The sequence below is a fragment of the Lactuca sativa genome, chromosome 5 (assembly GCF_002870075.4).
Source record: "Lactuca sativa cultivar Salinas chromosome 5, Lsat_Salinas_v11, whole genome shotgun sequence".
Lineage (NCBI taxonomy): Eukaryota > Viridiplantae > Streptophyta > Magnoliopsida > Asterales > Asteraceae > Lactuca > Lactuca sativa.
Window position 1 is genome coordinate 370,735,324 of NC_056627.2, and position 7,196 is coordinate 370,742,519.

A 7,196-nucleotide genomic window follows, 5' to 3' on the forward strand; every position below is an offset into this window, starting at 1 on the left:
TTATATATATATATATATATATATATATATATATATATATATATATATATATTAAAAAAAGATACGATTAACAAAACTATACTATAACATGATTAACAAACCACATTATATATATAGTTTTAATTAATGCAAACCACGTTATATATAGGTTTAATTAATGCATCGAGTTTAACTTGTGTAACTTGCGCTGCAATGCTTCTCTTATAATGTACTTGTCCACCTTTTAGTTTTAAGCGTATGACGAATTGACGATGTGGGATTTCTATGAATATAAACAAACTGTAAAAAATAATAACAAATTGTAAAAACTCATCCCACATTGGTCCTTGTACAAAAAAAAACACATAAGAAACCTTTATAAGTATCAAGGAACCATACCACATATCTGTACTACCATTCACGCTTCAATTTACTTCTTAATTAGTATTTCATAGTATTTTGTTAAAAGATTTTGGCGTATGTTAAAAATTATTAAGCAAAACAATTATACGATATATTAAATTTCTCTGGTCTTAGCTACAGTATTCTTTACTCTCTTTTGTCAAAATCCATCCTTCTAATATGTTTCTTGCTGTTGGGGGTTTGCCATAAAGGTTTGGCAAGATAGTTCCTTATGATTATGTATGTTTGCTAAACGTCGTTTGTTTATTTCCTTCTTTATAAGGGTTTGACAAGATAGGTCTGTATGATTATGTATGTTTGCTAAACGTCGTTTGTTTGTTTCCTTCTTTTTTAGGGGTCCTTTTAGGCATTTTTAAAATTGGAGATGCATACGTATTACTTCTATCGGTACTTCACCGCCCATGTAATCCAATCAGATTAGGATACGTGTTATTTCCCACCGCTTAGCTTTCTCCACAACCGCCAACAATCTCTGGTTCTTCAGTCTACTTCAGTCTGCTACTTCAATCGATCCTTCCTATTTTAAAAAATGTCTCCGTCTCCTTCTCCTCCACCGGCGCTCCGGTCCGCTTTCTCCGTTAACCACGGTTGTCGGTAGAAACCAGTGTGCCTTACAATCGCCAAGAAAAAGTCTCTTAACATCGCAGGTTTCTAAGAACCCTAAGCTTATGGCTGATATTGACAGACCTTGTTGGATTTCAAATGAAGAAACTTAGGGTTTCTTGCTTTCTTCTCGATTCTATTTTTTGGTCAACCCCTCATGACAGTCACGTTGAAGCCGAATTTTGTGAGAAACGGGTTCTACAATCACTCTTCTCTACCTTCCCTGTTAAGCAAAAAAAAAAATAAAAAAATAAAAAAAATAAAAAAACAAGAGAAGATGAGCCAAAATATGTAAGCGACATTTGCTTCGATCTTATCTCTTTCATCATAGAAATATCAAATTTTAAATAGGTTTCATTACTTTGATTTGATGTTCTAGATAATTTACTGCCCATTAATGGAGTTTCGTAACAACTTGCACTTCCATAGTGGTTTGCAAAAGAATACTTGAAGACTTTGAAAGAACTTTTTTTGACCTTCTTCTTTGGTTTCGATACTATATAACAACTTTTATTTATGACTTCAACTATTCTTTTACATTTGTTTTTACTTTTGTGGCTTATATAACGTTTGGAGTCTAAGAAAGCTGGTTTGCATTTTATGTCCACCAAGTGCTCGATATAATGCCAACATGAATTATATTTTATTCTTTTAACTTTTCTTTTTCAATATCATGAAGATCATTTTCCCTGATTCTTATCTGGATGCTGAGAAGAAAGACTATGGATATTGAGAAGAAAAACTACGAATGTATCAAATATCATCAAATTTTCTTGGTAATGTTGTAATTATGTATCTTTGTACATGATGCTTACATACCCATGCATCAAACACAACCTAAATCTTTTTCCTTTCTACATAATCATTTTATGTTTGTTATTCATTTCAGAGCTCAAGAAGCAGAAAATTTCTGAAACAAAAGCCGGAATAAATGAAGTCGAGTCTCTGGTATCATGTCAATCCTTGATTCCATTCCTTTATTAATCTTATAACACATTTTATTTCTTTTTATAATAATAAAATATAAATTCGGATAAGAAAAATGGACACAGACGCAAGAAGCCTACCACCAAATGTAAAAGTTGTTCTTATGATGAAATTAAGAGAATACATATCAGATCCTAACAATTTGAAAAGTGAAATTAAACGAATTGCATCATCCAATTTAAATAAACCTACCCAAGATGAATTATTGCAATTAGGAATGGCAGATGCAACTGTGGTATGTATGACTTATATCCACCAATTTATTATTATTATTTTTTTACAACTAAAAGAGTAAATACATTTTTGGTCTCAACAAGGAGGCTGTCCGCAACCCAATCAAAATCGGAGGTAGTAAAGAGGCAGAAAGTACTATCGAAACCTAGATGTTTGTTTAACCTAATTTTCCTTCTTTTAATTCCCAATATCAGTTTCTAATATATTATTTGACTTGTAGATGTGGATTTTAATATAAATTCAACTCATAGGCTGTTATTATTAATCGCTTTTGGTCAATCTATTATATTAGGTTTAAATTAGACCAATGTTGTTTAATTTGTTACTGTTGGAGAGAACTAAGAATGCCTGAATTCCATGATTGAGTTGAAGTTGACAAAGAATTTTAATTAACATCCATATTCAGCAAGTATTCTTATAACATCAGGAATCATGTAAGTAGGTTTTTCTCATCTTTTTTATCATTCAATTTCATTTATCATGTTTCGATTGCAGGATATTCTTCATTTTCAGAAGGTTCACGACTATAGGTTAGACTCCGTTAAATTTTCTCGCCTGATGATTTCGTTGGGTTCGGTCTGTAACGAGAAGAACTTTGTTCTGATTATCTATCACCAGGTTTGACCATAGTATTTGTCCAATATTGATTATGATATTCCTCATAAAGATATAATCTTGTGATTTCTTTTATCTATACTTAACATCAAACAAATTGATATGCATGTGTCAACGTGAAAGTTCATATTGACATCTAATTTTCTAATTTTGTTAGTTGATTTTTTGTCTGTGGATTTAGGTATGGTATGTAGACTTTGATACAAAGAAATCTGCAAATAAAGGCCAAAAGAATTATGTGACGGTTTGAAATCAGCAAGCCCTAACATTTATACATCTATGTCTAACTTTTTTATTTTTAATCTTTTTTATTTTGGTTTATTGTGGGTAATGGGTTTGATATTTTTGCATAAGGAATATTAAAAAAGTAAATTTTTTGCATTTTTAGGACCATATTGCCCCTACACACTTTTTATTTTAATAAAATCAAGTTTTTACAGTTTTATGACGATATTGCCCCTACACACTGTTATTATATTAATAAAATTCAATTTTTACAGTTGAAATAAATGAGGGTATGTGGTCAGTTCATATCTCTTGCCTTAATTTATTATGTTGTAGAAAACCACCTAATTTGTAGTGGTGTTGCTTTTATGTCATTTTACGGTCTGATGGGAATCAGCAACCACTACTCTAAATATTTAAGCATTTTTTTTTTAACTTTCATTAGCAAAAAGTTCGCATTATAAAAATAACAACTTATTTGTATTATTTACAGTTGGTTTCTTCTTTGGAGGAATCACGATTGTCAGTTCTTTTTTTTGTTTACGCCTATATCCTGGAATTCCAGAAGCAGAACCCATATCAATTGTTTGATAGTTTGTGAATATATTCTCTATTGGTCTCATCTATGTTGTTTTGATTAGAGGAACATGATAATATGTTAGAAAGTTTTAAATTATTTTTCTAAAACGAAAAAAATATAAGTTTTTCATGATTTTTCTGATATATTATTTCCAACAAAAGTTGTGGTTGAAGAGGTTCAACAAGTTAGTGAAAGACATTTGTGTTTTTTTTGATTCCCAAATCAATTTTTTTCAAAGTACGATGCCCTAATAAGTTAAAAATTGAAATCATAATGCCATAATTTGGTAGATATTCTGAAATTGAAAGTACAATTTTCTAATATAATTGAATAGAAATAATACAAAAATAAGTTGAAGTACATTGCTATATTTGCATTTACCTTACTCTCTCTTTCTCTATCTACAGGTGGCAGAATCAGTGAATCTTTTTTTTCCAAAAAAAAAGCAAAAAAAAATAATAATAATAAGATAGTGATGCAAATTCATACTTGGGTAGCCACGATGTTAATAAACCAAGGATCTGGAAAGTATATTCCAGAAGGGTAAAATGGTCAAGTGAGAAAAGTGGCTGATTAGTTGGAGGAGTGAGAATGTAAGAATAAATAGAACAGGAGGATTTTCTTAGTGGTCATTCATTTATTTTGTGTGCATGATTGTGCTGGCTCCATACTCTTGTGTGTGTGTGAGAGAGAGAGAGAGGGACGTTTTCCCTGGTTATGTTCTTTTTTTTTTGCATTTGGTTGTCAATACATTCCTTCCTCTATTGTTATTGTGTCTGGTTATGTTTTTTTTTTTTTTTTTTTTTTTTTTTTTTGCATTTGGTTGTCAATACATTCCTTCCTCTATTGTTATTGTGTCTCATTCGCTATTACATTCCTTCATCCCTAATTTGTTAATCCTTATCAAATAGGTTTATTAATTTAGTGATATGGAAGTCGGTATCTGTTTAAGAAAGGTAGTTGTTTAAGAAAGGTAGTTGGTTATTACAATGCTAGAATAGTTAAATTCATTATTCATACCCTCTCTATTACTTTTATTAATTTGTTTAATAAATGGTGGTTACTGTTGTTGCACGTATTGTTTATCTTGCAATAGAACATATTTAATTATTGTGGATTTGTAAATGGACGAATGTACTATATTTTCACGAAAAAGTCGCACCTTCCGATCCCCGCAACGCGGGGAAACCTTTCTAGTTTAAAATAAATTGGCTTGGAAAATATAGTCTAACCTTTTTGGATTTGCTTAGTAAATGGGTATCCGTCGAGTTTCTCATACCCGATGGGGATTTTTGACCCCGAACCCCTCGGGTTTTATGTCGGGCGGGGACGGGGATGGTTATGGGGATTGAAGTTCGGGTAAGGGGGCGGGTTTTGCTATCTCCGCAAATATCCGCCCTGTTTGCATCCCTAGATGCAGTTGAAGGGGGAATGAGATTTTTTCTTGGCCTTCCTGTCTTCTTTGGTGGGGGATGCATATATTCTTTTCTCTCATTCTTACATGCCCTTTTGTTATGACCATATTCCAAACATTTTCCGCATCGAGTAGTTCTTGGAACCTTTACTTTAATTGTTGAAAACTTGCTCTCTTTCTCACTAGCATGCCTCCTTCTATTAGTAGCAGGCCTACCAGGCATCCTCCTAGACATTGGAGGCAAGGGCTTAATGTATTCAGTCTGGTCCCACAGATTGTTGCCATCAACAGGTTCTATGTTTGTTGAGTAGCATTGCCTAAATTTATCTTTAGAGAAGTATGCATTGATGTGTCCATACGGTGTTTGATGGATATAATTTGTTGTTGCATTTGCATGCACACAAGGGATCCCAGACAAATCCCACAGCCTACAGGAACAAGTCATAGCATCTAAGTCCACCCTGTAGCTGTCACACCCTCTTCTGACCACAAACACATGCCCTTGACTATGAATTATAAACCAAAACCTACAATCAATTACTAGTTTAGTAACAATCATTGTAATGATTAAGACAAGTGTTAGAAAAGAAAGCATAAAATGGTACCTCATATTTCTTCAAAAAAGATTCATTTTCATAGAGTTATAAAATCGAACCAATCTCTGCGGATTCGACCCCATTACCACTATACACTATTTTAGTGTAAAAGCTTTAGGGTTATTAATTTTGTTGGCCTCGACAACTACCAAATTTTAGCGTCGTTGTCGGATATTGGTTTATTTTTAATCAATTTGTTTCTCTATGCCCAGATCTCAACATACAGGTGCCTTGATATATAATCCGGAAATTGAAAAAGAAGCAAGGCGTTTGGCGAAGGAAAAGAGAATAGAACGTGGTCAAACTTCAAACCCTAATGGGGATCCGGAGGTTGAAACTGTTTCCTCTAGTGACATCGAACCCGATTCTAGTCTTTGTCTAATGTCAGTAATCATCTCTTTCAACTTCATCTTAGGTTTATTTGCAATTTCAGTTACATAGTGTCTACCTATCCAATTAGGAGTAACCATAGAGCCAAGTTTAAACTTCCTACCACAAACATGATTAGCTTCTAATCTCTTTATCTGAATAGATCTTTCATTGAACATCCATGAGGCATACAGTCTAAAAGGGCAAGTATTATTCTCATTTCTCTTCCCACATCTTGCAACTATCTTGTTACTGTCACACTTTTCAAAGTACAACTGATACCCGTTGTGGATTGCATAGTTTTTGATACAAAACTTCAGCTGTGTAACAGTTTCAAAAATGTCACCAAGCTTTGGTTCCATTTTGTTTTTGGATCACGTATGTTGTACTTGTTTTTCACCTGCTCTTGCTCGTCTTCATCACTTTGCAAATCATTCCTATGATACACTTATGTTCTTACTTCATCAGCCAAACTAGATTTTCTAAGATTTTTATCGGTTGGTAGAACATTAAGAAATACGTCCTTACACTTGTCTAGTAGAGTAACAAACTCTTGCTCTAGTTCATGATCCATGTATATTCCATGAAGCTCAAAATCCATCTCATTAAGACCAGAGAAAAGCTCACGTAAACCAAAAAATAGGCATGTGTTGCATTCGTCTGCTGAATCTAAATCCATCACAACAACCTAAAAAAGCATACGTTCATGTTCACCTCTCAATAACAAAAAGATTAAACATGAAATGTAACAACTTGCCTTGTGAAATCAATTCTCTGATAACCTCAAATTGCACCTTTTAGAACACTTTTACAACGAAATCAAACCCTAATCTTCTTCAAAAATCCCTTAATCTGAATGCTGGGTACGTTTAAGTGCAAAAAATTGATTGTAGAGTGATGGGTTCACTTCTCCACCTAAACGTACGTAATCTCATTAACGCTGTTTGCCAACTCATCCTTTAAATGCCACATGGCTAAAGTGTTAATGGTTACCTGCTCAAACTAAATAAATCATACAAATAATGTATTTCTTACCCTTCCTACAAAATATTTCCTTTTTATTGGATCTATATCCTTAAAACATAACCATCAAAATATGGTTTTACAAAAACCAAAACAATTTACTTTTCGTTTCAAACGTTAACAGATGTACAAAGTGATAACTTACAAA

At 32.8% G+C, this 7,196-nt stretch overlaps 1 long non-coding RNA gene across 1 annotated transcript; it reads left to right on the forward strand.

The window, feature by feature from the left end:
• The first annotated feature begins 582 nt into the window (after positions 1–582).
• LOC111892779 (uncharacterized) lies at positions 583–4,420 on the forward strand. Its single transcript, XR_002850665.2, has 3 exons — positions 583–1,781; positions 1,895–1,953; positions 2,722–4,420. It is a non-coding gene; the product is annotated as an uncharacterized LOC111892779 (long non-coding RNA).
• The last annotated feature ends 2,776 nt before the right edge of the window (positions 4,421–7,196 follow it).